This window comes from Hemitrygon akajei, chromosome 4 (genome assembly GCF_048418815.1).
Source record: "Hemitrygon akajei chromosome 4, sHemAka1.3, whole genome shotgun sequence".
NCBI classification, from domain to species: Eukaryota; Metazoa; Chordata; class Chondrichthyes; order Myliobatiformes; family Dasyatidae; genus Hemitrygon; species Hemitrygon akajei.
The window spans coordinates 193,421,812-193,435,802 of record NC_133127.1 but is presented as its reverse complement, the minus strand read 5'-3'; positions in this window follow the sequence as shown (position 1 = coordinate 193,435,802).

The window sequence follows — 13,991 nt, the reverse complement described above, 5'->3', positions numbered from 1 at the left end:
TTCAACAAAAAGGAATATTCAAGTTTGCTGATGACACCACCGCGTAGGCTGAATCCAAGGTGGTGATGAATCAGCATATAGGAGGGAGATCAAAAATCTCAGTGAGGGGCGCCACAACAACAACCTCTTACTCAATGTCAGCAACACCAAGAAGCTGATTATTGACCTCAGGAGGAGGAAACCAGAGGTCCATGAGTCAGTCCTCACTGGAGGTTCAGAGGTGGAGAGGATCAGCAACTTTAAATTCCTTGGTGTTGTTATTTTAGAGGACCTGTCCTGTGTTCTGCATATAAATGCAATTACAATGAAAGCACAGCAAGGCCTCTACTTTATGAGGAGTTTTCAGTAATTTAGCATGACATCTAAAACTTTGGAAAAACTTCTATAGACGTGTAGTGCAGAGTAGATTGACTGGCTGCATCTCAGCCTGGTATGGAAACACCAATGTTCTTGAACAGAAAATCCTCTAGAAAGTAGTGGATACAGCCTAGTCAGTCACGAGTAAAGCCCTCCCCACCATTGAGCATATCTATAAGAAGCATTGTCGCAGGAAGGCAGTATCCATCATCAGGGACTTACACCACCTAAGACATGCTCTCTTCTCACTGCTGCCACCAAGAAGAAGGTACAAGAGCCTCAGGACTCGCACCTCCAGGTTCAGGAACACTTATTACCCCTCAAACATCAGGATCTTGAACCAGAAGGGATAACTTCACTTGCCCCATCATTGAAATGTTCCCACAACCAATGGACTCACTTTCAAGAACTCATCATCTCACTTTCTGATACTTACTGCCTATTTATTTATTATTATTGTTTCTTCTTTTGTATTTGCACAGTTTGTTGTCTTCTGAACTCTGGTTGAACAACCTAGTTGGGCAGTCTTTCATTGATTCTGTTGTAGTTATTATTCTATAGATTTACCGAGTATACCCACAAGAAAATGAATCTCAGGATTGTATATGGTGACATATATGTATTTTGATAATAAAATTTACTTTGAACTTTGAAGTTTAATGAGGCAGTGTTCACAGGTTCATGGGCCGTTCAGAAATCTGATAATGGTTGAAAAGAAGCTGCTCCTAAAAAGTTGACTGTGGGTCTTCAGGCTCTGTTTGCAGCTTCTGACTCAGATTCAGCTTTATCTATTTCATGTACATCAAAAGTACAGCAAAATACATCACCTTCAGTAACAGCCAACACAACTTAAAGATGTGCGGGGGACAGGCCACAAGTGTTGCTTCACATTCCTGCACTACTAGAACTAGGGGACATTGCCTCAAGATTCAGGGGAGAAGATTTAGGACGGAGATGAGGAGATTTAGGACGGAGATGAGGAGAAACTGTTTTTCTCAGAGAGTGGTGAATCTGTGGATTTCTCTGCCCAGGGAAGCTGTTGAGGCTTCCTCACTAAATATACTTAAGAAACAGTCAGATAGGTTTTTACATAGTAAGGGAATTAAGGATGATGGAGAAAAGGTAGGCATATGGAGCTGAGTTTAAGGACAGATCAGTCAAGATCTTATTGAATGGCGGGGCAGGCTCGATGGGCCGGATGGCCTACTCCTGTTCCTATTTCTTAAGTTCTTATGTATAGCATGCCCATGATGCTCAGCGGAACAACACAGAATACAACAAGCAATGAGATCCTTTTAAGAATCTATTAGGTAGACCCATGGATAATAGAAAAGAGGAGGTCTATGTAGGAGGGAAGGGTGAGATTGATCTGGTAGTATGTTAAAAGGTCGGCACAATGTCGCGGGCCAAAGGGCCTATACTGTGCTGTAATGCTCTACATTCCTTTTACTCCTCCCCAATGGCAGTGATGAGAAGAGGGCATGCCCCGGATGCTGCCTCCCTGAGGCACCACCTCTTGCAGATGCCCTCTGGCAGAGAGGGTTGTGCCAGTGATGGATCTGGCCAGGTGCACAAACCCTGTGCAGCCTCTGTGCGCCGGAGCCTCCACACCAGATGGTGATGCAACCAGTCAGAATTCTCTCCACTGCATATTGCAGTGAAATATCCACCGAGGTTCCACATGGGGAAATCTGAGGGTGTGAGTTAGAATATAGGGCACCCAGGAAGAGGACCAAGCTGATTGATCCTCTTCCAAGACAGACAGAAACGAACAGACAGATGCGGAGCATGGGTAGGTCACGCAGCCTGCTCCAGCATTCAATAAAACCCTGGCTGATCTGATTATACCCTCAGCTCCACACAGGCCTATTCCGATAACCTTTAAACCCCCTACTTACCAAGTCTCTATCTCCCCACTTCCAAAATATTCTAAGTGCTGTTTCCACAGCCAATAGTTGAGGAGAGTTCCAAAGACCCGCCAGCCTTGGAGAGAAAATTATTTGCCGGATCCATTAGTAACTTATCAGTCACAAGAACTGTTACATGTTATTGTTGCAAGCTGAAAACTTTTAGACCATAAGACATAAGAACAGAATTAGGCCATTGGGTCTGCTCCACAATTCCATCATGGTTGATTTATTATCCCTATCAACCCCATTCTCCTGCCTTCTCCCCGTAATCTTTGACACCCTGACTAATCAAGAACCCGTCAACCTCCGCTTTAAGTATATGCTAATGCTTAGCCTCAACAACTACCTGTGATAACGAATTCTGCAGATTCACCATCCTCTGCCTAAAGAAATTTCCCCTTATCTCTGTTCTCTATGTTTTGTTTGTATGAAATCCAGACAGATCAGTCATTAGATAAGTTGTAAAAATGAAAACCAAACGCAGATGGAGGTCACGCATGGGAAGTGCAGTGCTGGTAGAAGAATGAACAGCGAGGGTGGCGTCTTTGATTATGTTGGCTGTTTTCCAGAGGCAGCAGGAAGAATGGATACAGTCACTGACGGTGAGGCTGGTATTCGTGTAGGTCTGGTGTTCATGTTGGTCTGGTATTTGTGTTGTGTTGGACTGATATTACTATTCATGTTAGACTGGTACTGATATTCGTGTTGGACTGGTATTGGTGTTGGACTGGTATTGGTGTTGGACTGGTACTGGTGTTGGACTGGTACTGGTGTTGGACTGGTATTGGTGTTGGACTGGTATTGGTGTTGGACTGGTACTGATATTCGTGTTGGACTGGCATTTGTGTTGGACTGGTACTGGTGTTGAACTGGTACTAGTGTTGGACTGGTATTGGTATTCATATTTGACTGGTACTGATATTCGTGTTGGACTGGTATTGGTGTTGAACTGGCATTGGTGTTGGACTGGCATTTGTGTTGGACTGGTACTGGTGTTGAACTGGTACTGGTGTTGTGTTAGACTGGTACTGATATTCGTGTTGGATTGGTATTGGTATTCGTATTGGATTGGTATTCCTGCTGGACTGTTCTATGTCTCCAGCTCTCTGCAATTTTTTTGTCCTCAGTGCCATTTCAAGCCGTGATACATACAGATAGAGATAAGCTTAATTTCTCACGTGTACATCAAAGCATACGGTAGAAAGCATCATTTGTGAAAATGACCAACACAGCATGAAGATGTGTTGGGGGCCGCCTGCAACTATCACTGTGTTTCTGTCACCAACCTAGTACCCAACCGGTACGCCTTTGGAATGTGAGAGGAAACTGGAGCACCCAGAGGAAACATGATGAAAGGTCTCAGCCTGAAACATCAACTCTTTATTCATTTCCATAGATGCTGCCTGACCTGCCAAGTTCCGCCAGCATTTTGTGTGTTTTACACTGGATTTCCAGCATCTCCTGTGTTTACAAAGGGATATGAGAGGGTGGGTTTTGAAAGCAGGGATAGGAGTCATGTGGGAATCTAAGAAGAGAAAGACAATAAATCTGATTCTGAGCAGTTCACACGCTCCAGGTCAGTTACAGTTCCACAATCTGGATCCCAAGGCTGCATTAATTCAGGCAGCTGGAACGAGCAGGAGAGGGGGGTCCTCTGTGGAACAGGTCTGTCTTTGTCTCCACGCTTGCCCCACTGCCCACAGAACATAGTGCATCTCTGTGGTCTCAGGATTCTGACACCGTCAGTCAGCAAGGGTTGGCATAGGTGAGAGAGGCCACACAGTGTGAAATTGCCGGCTCCTGTCCATGCCGCAGGGGATAAAATATTTCAGGTTCAGCAGTGAGCTTCGGGTGATATTTTTTTCTTCCAGTTGATAAGCTGAGACTTGCTCCCTTAACGTATGGGAATCCTCAGTGATTACTCATATCCAGGTGTTTAGCAGGTCCCGGACAAACTATTCACTGGCTCAGAGGGTAAATTTAAACATGCTCTTGCAAACGGTATCCCTGCTGACTGGTACAGACAGCTCCTGAAAATGGTTTAATCAGAATCAGGTTTACTATCAAAGTCAAAGATAATTTATTATCAAAGTATGTCAACATATACTACCCTGAGATTCATTTTCTTGAGGAACTCACAGGAGAACAGAGATACAATATACGAGGGGTGATTGATAAGTTCATGGCCTAAGGTAGAAGGAGTCAATTTTAGAAAACCTAGCACATTTATTTTTCAACCAGGAGAACAGAGATACAATATACGAGGGGTGATTGATAAGTTCATGGCCTAAGGTAGAAGGAGTCACATATATTTTTTTACATGGCCCCCTCCTACATTTCAAACACGTGGAAATCTGCAGATGCTGGAAATTCAAACATCACACACAAAATGCTACATTTAATCCTACATTTACACACTTAGTCCAGCAGTCGTGGAGCATATGGATCTTGGACCTCCAGAAAGTGTCCACAGCAGGGGTGATTGATAAGTTTGTGGCCTAAGGTAGAAGGAGATGAGTTAATCAAGCAAAACACACAAAATGCTGGTGGAACGCAGCAGGCCAGGCAGCATCTATAGGAAGAAACACTGTCGACGTTTCGGGCCGAGATCCTTCATCAGGACTAACTGAAAGAAAAGATAGTAAGAGGTTAGAAAGTGGGGGGGGGGGGAAATTTGAAATGATAGGAGAAGAACGGAGGGGGTGGGGTGAAGCTAAGAACTGGAAAGGTGATTGGCAAAAGGGATACAGAGCTGGAGAAGGGAAAGGATCATGGGACGGGAGGCCTGGGGAGAAAGAAAGGGGGAGGGGAGCACCAGAGGGAGATGGAGAACAGGCAGAGTGATGGGCAGAGAGAGAAAAGAAAGGAAGGGGGGAAACAAATAAATCAGGGTAAGAAGGGGAGAAGGGGCATTAACAGAAGTTAGAGAAGTCAATGTTCATGCTATCAGGTTGGAGGCTGCCCAGACGGAATATCAGGTGTTCCTCCTCCAACCTGAGTGTGGCTTCATCTTCACAGTAGAGGAGGCCATGGATAGACATATCAGAAAGGGAATGAGACGTAGAATTAAAATGTGTGGCCACTGGGAGATCCTGGTTTCTCTGGCAGACAGAGCGTAGGCGTTCAGCGACCTGCAGATAACGAGTGGCACAGCACTAGATTCAACCGAACTGAGCTGAACGGAATATCCCTGGACTCTTTCGATTCTGTGTTTTATATTCTGTTTTTGCTCTTTTATTTTTGCTGCTTGTACAATTCATTTTTTTCTTGCCCATGGGTTGGGGCTGGGTTTGATGATTTTCTTTGAACAGGTTCCATGGTTTTCTTTGTTTCGTGGCTGTCTGAGGGAAGACTAATCTCAGGGTTGTATACTGCATACATACTTTGATAATAAATGTATGATGCACCATCAATAATTCTCGGAGACGGGAGGCAAACGATAGACTTTTATTAGCTGCAAGAAACGACCACACAACATCCTGGAGACTGAGGGGGGAGCAGTGCCTCCAATCGCCTTTATACAGGGGTCTGTGGGAGGAGCCACAGGAGCAGTCAGCAGAGGGGCGTGTCCAGACAGGTATATGTAGTTCACCATAATGTACTTTAAACATCAAAAAATATATAATTAAATTAGTGCAAAAAGAGAGGGGAAACTACTGAGTCCCTGAGTTCATTGTCCATTCAGAAATCTGATGGAAAAAGCTACTCCTGAAACATTGAGTGAGTGTCTTCAGGCTCTTGTACCTCCTTGCTGATGGTAACAATGAGAAGAGAGCATGTCTTCTGGGTGATGAGGGCCCTTAGTGATGGGATGGTGCCTGTTCGAGGCATTGTCTTGTGAAGACATCTTGGAAGATGAGCTGGCAGAGTTAATAACCTTCTGCAGCATTTTCTGATCCTGTACAATGGCCTCTCTATACCAGGTAGTGATGCAACCAGTTAGCATTGCTGGGTAAGTACCAGGATGGGAGGCTAAGGTCCAGGCGAAAAATCATTGGAGCTAAGCAGTATAATACTGTACTATGGCATGGACTGGGTGAGCTGAAAAACCTGTTTCTGTGCTGTAGTGCCCTAGAACACTATGAATATCTCTGACAACGCCTCTCATACACCCACCATCCTCTGTGCAGAAAACATGTCCCTCAGGTCATCTCTCTTAAGTCCTTAAACTTATGCCCCAGTTTTAGACTCTTCCACCCCGGGAAAAAGTCTGTGACCTCAGACTTTCACCTTTTCTATGTCCTTCATTCCTCTGCCTCCTTCACTTCAGGAAAAGAAAACCCTGCCTATCTCTTTCACTCGAGATTCCAGCCTTGGCAACATTCCTGTGATAAGAGTTAAGCAATGTAACAACTGTTTAGACCACTTTGCACAACAATAGACTTTGTTTTTCTTGGTTCTGAGTAAGATCTTTCTTGTATAATTTTGTAGAATTATTGCTTTTCTTGTGAATGTTGTGGCTTCAATGCTATGCACCTGTGATACAGTAGCAAGTAAGATTTTCATTGCACCTGTGCATGCAATAAACTCAATTTTAACTTTGACCTTCAATCTTCCCTGCATCCAATCTAGCTTAAAGTCAAAGTTTACAGTTCTAAGTAAATATATTATCTAAGTACATAAAGGTCACTATATATAACAATGAGATTCATTTTCGTGGGCATTCACAATAAAAAAAAACACAATAGAATCAATGAAAGACCGCACAGAACAAGACAAGCAACCAATGTGCAAAAGACAACAAACCGTGCAAATACAAAAAGAAAAGAATAATAAATAAATAAATAAATAAATAAATAAATAAATAAATAAATGGATAGATAGATAGATAGATAAATAAATAAACAATAGATTTTGAGAACGTGAGATGAAGTGTCCTTGAAAGTGAGTCTACAGGCTATGGGGATAGTTCAGTGTTAGGGTGAGTGAAGTTGAGTGAAATTAATGCCTATAGTTCAAGAGCCTGCTGGTTGAGGGGCAATAACTGTTCCTGAACCTGGTGGTGCAGGTCCTGAAGCTCCTGTATCTCCTGATGGCAGCAATGAGAAGAGAGCATGGCCTGGAAAGAGGAGTCCTTGATGATTAACGCTGCTTTCCGGCACCAGAACTTAATGGTGCAGAGGGCTTTACCTGTGATGGACCGGGCTGTATCCACTACTTTATGTAGACTTTTACATTCAAGGGCATTGGTGTTTCCATACCAGGCCATGATGCAACCAGTCAGTAACCTCTGCACTGCGCACCTATAGAAGCTTGTAAATGTCTCAGATGACATACTGAATCTGCACAGACTTCTAAGGAAATAGAGGCACTGCCATATTTCACCGAGAAATTTAAAGTTACTGACTCTCTCCAACTCTGGTCTCCTGATGAGGACTGGCTCCGGTTTCCCCCTTCAGTAGGCATATGCTGGTGATATTAAACTTGATTCTGATTCTGATAATCGCAATACACAAGGTTGCAGGAGGCTGCAGAGGGTTGAAGATTCAGCCAGCTCCATCGCAGGCATAACTCTCCCCACCACTGAGAACATCTGCAAAAGGGCAGCATCCGTCACAGAGGAACCTCGTCATCTGGATCATGCCCTCTTTTCGTTACTAACAATGGGGAGGAGGTACAGGAGCTGAAGATACACACGCATTGTTTTAGGAACAACTTCTTCCCCTCCATCATTAGAATTCTGAATGGCCCATAAATCTGTGAACACTATTTCACTACTCATCTTTAGATAAAGAAAACTTACTACCCACTACACCACTGGTGTTTTGGGCAGCAGTGAAGGTCCTCCATCTCTGGTGGTGTGCACAACTTCCTTCATCATGTCAGTGGCTTCCTCTCAGTTTCAGTTTTTACTACAGTCGGTCATGCAAGCTCTGGGTGAAGACTCAGGAATATCATCACACTCAGATGTAGAAGGATTTTACATTGCTGTTTCCATAACAGTTTTGTTTTACCAGTCAGGGTTGTTAGCCCTGAGCTAAATCCCGAACCTGGAGGGTTGGTGAACCTCTCTTAGTCTGGTCTCTACCCTTTGACCCATTTGGCATGAGTGACACTACCAAAAGCCAAAGTATATAGCCCTGACTCTAGCTAACATAGTTCCCTGGGTCATTGAGGCACACAAGCCTCCAATCCACGGCAAAGTTGTGGTCCTCTTGGAGGGAAACATACAGTGGAATGTGTTTATTGCATCAATGACCAACACAATCTGAGGATTATGCCCTCAAGACGCCACACTTCCAGCACCATTATAGCACGTGTGTAACTCACAAACACTAACTGTACATCTTTGGAACGTAGGAGGTTAACCAGAGCATCTGGGGGAAACCCATTGTCATGGGGAGAATGTACAAATTCATTACTAACAATGACAGGAATTGAACCTTGATCGATTATCACTGGCACTGTAAAGCAATTGCAGTTACTGCTACGCCACCACACAGCTATTATTATTTAGTAAAATTAGAAAATTTTTTATGTCTTGCACTCTACTGCTGCTGCGAAACAAGAAGTTTCGTGGCATATACTCAGTGTCCACTTTATTAGGTACACCTGTACATCTGCTCATTAATGCAAAATCTAATCAGCCAATCATGTGGCAGCAACTTAATGCATAAAAGCACGTAGACATGGTCAAGAGGTTCGGTTGTTGAGACAGACAAAACATCAGAATGGGGAAGAAATAGGGAAGATTTGACTGTGGAATGATTGTTGCTGCCAGACGGGGTGGTTTGAGTATCTCAGAAAATGCTGAACTCCTGGTATTGTCACGCACAACAGTCTCTAAAAGTTTATAGAAAATAGTGTGAAAAACAACAAAAAAAATCTAGTGAGTGGCAGTTCCATAGGTGAAAACGCCTTGATAATGAGAGAGGTCAGAGGAGAATGGCCAGATTGGTTTAAGCTGACAGGAAGGTGACAGTAACACAAATAACCACGGGTTACAATGGTGGTGTACAGAAGAGCATCTCTGAATGCGCAACATGTCGAACCTTGAAATGGATGGGATACAGCAGCAGAAGACCAGGAAATACATTCTATAGCTGGTTCATGAGATACCTAATAAAATGACTACTGAGCGTACGTCAGTGATAATAAACCTGGTTCTGATTCTGAACACTCCGCAGGTCAGGCAGCCTCTGGGGGAAGATAAGCCCGTTAAGTAAGGGTGGGATAGTGAAAACATAGCATTTAGAGAGTGGGACGTTAGACATGGGAAATTGGAAATTGGTTTATTATTGTCCTATGTGCCAAGAAACAGCGAAAAGTTTTTGTTTTATATGTCATCCAGACAGATCATTCCATACATTTCATATGCTGATGAAGGGTCTTGGCCTGAAACGTCAACTCTTTATTCCTCTCCGCAGATGCTGCCTGATCTGCTGAGTTCCTCTAGCATTTTGTGTGTGTTGCTCTGGATTTCTGCAGAATCTCATGTTTATTCCACACACAAGGCTCTGCTGTTCCTTTGGGTTCATCAGATGTGTGGAGAGGGGGAGCCCGCTACATGGGCAACAGCTTGCTCTCCATATCGTACTGCCCAGCCTTGCGTATCATGTAGACAGCTAGGACACAAAATCCCTGACCAACAGAGGCCTCGCAATTCTAAATTACAAAATAAATAAACAGTACAAATAATGAATAATGAGGTTATATTTATGGGTTCATGGACTTACTTCCACCCATCATCCCTACTGGGGCAGAGGCCACTAACAGCACCTCACCAGAGTCCTCAAGGTCTTTAGAGAATCTGTTGCTGTTTCTGTAGCCTTGGATTCTTAGAGAATGTGGTTGCTAGTCCCTCTGATTTGTAATGACCAGTGTGCGCAAAAATTTTGTGCTGTACAATTTTTATGCCCAGTGACAACAACGTGTAGCAATTGAATAGATTCTTCAATAAAAGCAATATAAATAAGCCAGTTCTAAAATCTGCAGACAAATCATCACAAACTCCAAGTTGCCAACACTGTCCATTTCAGATACCGGAAAAGGAAATGTGATTGTGTACGATTGCGAAATATACTTACCATGCCTACGAGGTAGAGGGTGACAACCTTTTGTGCGCAGCCCAAGATCTTAAGGCACAAACTTACGGAGATGGGAGTAGACTCTCACATGGTGGATTGGATAGTGGACTACTTGACAGATAGACCTCAGTATGTGCGGTTGGGAGACTGTAGGTCTGACACGGTGGTCAGCAGCACAGGAGCGCCGCAGGGAACCGTACTCTCTCCGGTCCTGTTCACCCTGTACACATCGGACTTCCAATATAACTCGGAGTCCTACCATGTGCAGAAGGACTTTAGGAGATCTAGGCCTCATATGGAGCCAGTGACCATTAATGGAGAATGTGTGGAGCAGGTTAAGACCTACAAGTATCTGGGAGTACAGTTAGACGAGAAGCTAGACTGGACTGCCAACACAGATGCCTTGTGCAGGAAGGCACAGAGTCGACTGTACTTCCTTAGAAGGTTGGCGTCATTCAATGTCTGTAGTGAGATGCTGAAGATGTTCTATAGGTCAGTTGTGGAGAGCGCCCTCTTCTTTGTGGTGGCGTGTTGGGGAGGAAGCATTAAGAAGAGGGACGCCTCACGTCTTAATAAGCTGGTAAGGAAGGCGGGCTCTGTCGTGGGCAAAGTACTGGAGAGTTTAACATCGGTAGCTGAGCGAAGGGCGCTGAGTAGGCTACGGTCAATTATGGAAAACTCTGAACATCCTCTACATAGCACCATCCAGAGACAGAGAAGCAGTTTCAGCGACAGGTTACTATCGATGCAATGCTCCTCAGACAGGATGAAGAGGTCAATACTCCCCAATGCCATTAGGCTTTACAACTCAACCGTCAGGACTTAAGAACTTTTTAAAAGCTATTATTAATGCTTTTTGAGATAGTGATTTAGATGCATATCATATTTTTTACTGAGTTAAGTATTGTATGTAATTAGTTTTGCTACAACAAGTGTATGGGACATTGGAAAAAAGTTGAATTTCCCCATGGGGATGAATAAAGTATCTATCTATCTATCTATCAGTTTAAACTCCGTTTTGCACCAGTAGCAAAAGATGTGTGTGTGTGTGCGCACCTTAGAGGGAACACTGTTGCTAGCCCCGTGCCCGACCCTTCTCCTTTGTTCCTGGGCTTGGGACTATCTGTGGCAGAGATTATGGGTTCATGGACCATTCAGAAATTTGATGGGAGAGAGGAAGAGCCAGTTCCTAAAATGTTCAGTGTGGATCTTCGGGCCACTGCATTTCCTCCCTAATAGTAGTAATGAGAAGAGAGCATGTCCCGGATGATGAGGGTCCTTTGTGATAGATGGTGCCTTCTTAAGGCACTGCCTTTTGAAGATATCCTTGATGGAGCTAGCTGACATAAATTTAAGATGACAGGAGTAAAGTTTAAGGGAGATGTCAGAGGAGGTATTTATTTATTTATTATGGAAACTTACAGTAGTTTCTTTAAGTCTTGTTCCATACATAATCTTGGGGAGATTGGAGGAAAGTATGGGGGCAATCTCTCTGTTCTTTACACAGAGAGTGGTGGGTGTGTGGAACACACTCCAAAGGATGATGATAGTCAAACACATCATACATTTAAGAAACATGGATGATAGAGAAATGGAGGACTTCGTGGGAGGGAAGGGTTAGATTTATCTTAGAGGGGGTTATAAGGTCAACATAACTTCATGGGCCAAAGGGCCCATACTGGGCTGTAATGCTCTAAGCTCTTTTAGAAACATAGAAAATAGGTGAAGGAGTAGGCCATTCGGCCCTTCGAGCCTGTACCGCCATTCAGTATGATCATAGCTGATCATCCAACTCAGAACCCTGTATCTGCTTTCTCTCCATACCCCCGATCCCTTTAGCCACAAGGGCCATATCTAACTCCCTCTTAAATATAGCCAATGAACCGGCCTCAACTGTTTCCTGTGGCAGAGAATTCCACAGATTCACCACTCCGGAGCCCGCCTTCCGGGTCTTGCTCCAGTCCACGGACTCCAGACTCAGGGCCTTGCAGCCAGCCCTCCTGTCACACGGAGCCATTGGATCATCTTGACTTAAGGAGGTACACCTGTTGCCTATTAGGTGACAGGTGTTTATAAGGGGCTCAGGGACAGCTGAGTTGTGGGGTTGTCCTGCTCTGAAGCTGGTTTAACTGGCTCTGAATCCTGTTCTGCCCTGGATGCTGGCCTGTTCTGTATATGCTCTATCTGGTTGGTCTTGTTCCCCTGCTTCTCTCCTGTGTGCTGGTCCTGCTGTTCCGCCTTATTTGCCTTGCTTGTGCTGCCATGCTGTCGGTTGCCTTTCCCAATTTACCAGTGTATCACAGTAGTCCTGCTGCTTACCCTGGACCCAGCTTCCTTCTGATCCCTTGCTGCCGTCGGGCAGGTCTGGCTGGACTGCTGCTGCCCAGTGGGGGTTCTGCCCTTTCCACCCATCTGCCTTTTCCTACCCATTGCCTCTGTTGGGGAGATCTGGCTGGACTGCTGCTACCCGGTGGGGGTTCTGCCCCTTCCTACCCGTTGCCTCTGTCTGGCAGGTCTGGCTGGACTGCCGCTGCCTGGCGAGGGTTCTGCCCCTTCCTATCCGTTACCTCTGTCGGGCAGGTCCAGCTGGATTGCCGCTGGCTGGCGGGGTTTCTGCCCTTTCCACCTATTGCTCTCGAAGGGTTGTGCCCCGCACCTGCCCAGGTGTCCATGACTGGCCCAGGCCTCTGTGTTTCCGCCTGGGAGGCGGCCCTGCCCAGGATCCATGCGGCCCGCCTCGTCCGAACTCTGGGACCCAGCCCCACCTGCCTTACCCCTCACATGCCATGGCATCCCCATCCTGTCCTACCCCTAGTACTTCAGTGTCTGCATCCTGCATTTGGGTCCAATCCTGCCCCCGTTCCTGACACTGTGAAGAAGTTTTTCCTCGTCTCGGTCCTAAAAGGCTTCCCCTTTATCCTTAAACTGTGACCCCTCGTTCTGGACTTCCCCAACATTGGAAACAATCTTCCTGCATCTAGCCTGTCCAATCCGTTTAGAATTTTAGAATTTTATACGTTTATACATTTTGCTGCAAAACAATATATTTTGTAATGTCAGTGATAATTATTCTGAGGTAGATTGTGAGGTCAAGAATCTATTGATAGTAGTAAGGAACCATTAAAAATTATACATACAACAAGCTGGAGGAACTCAGCAGGTCGGGCAGCATCCGTGGAAACGAGCAGTCAATGTTTTGGGCCGAGACTCTTCATCAGGACTGAAGAGGGAGAGGGCAGGGGCCTGATAAAGAAGGTGGGGGGAGGGAACCTTCTTTATAGGGCCCTTGCCCCCTCCCTCTTCAGTCCTGATGAAGTGTCTCAGCCCAAAGTGTTGACTGCTTGTTTCCACAGATACTACCTGACCTGCTAAGTTGCTCCAGCTTGTTGTATGTGTTGCTTTGACCCCAGCATCTGCAATGCACTTTGTGTTGCATTTAATAGTTATAGATTGTCCTGAGGAGGTCCACAAGAATAATCCCAGGAATGAAAGGGTTAATGTGTGAAGAGTGTTTGATGGCTCTGGGTCTGTACTCACTGGAGTTTAGAAAAACAAGGGAAGCGGGGATCTCATTGAAACCTATTGAATAGTGAAAGGCCTAGACAGGGTGGACATGGAGAGCATGTTTCCTAAACTGAGGGAGTCGAGGACCGGAGGACAATGCCTCAGAATAGAAGGGAATCCCTTTAGAATAGAG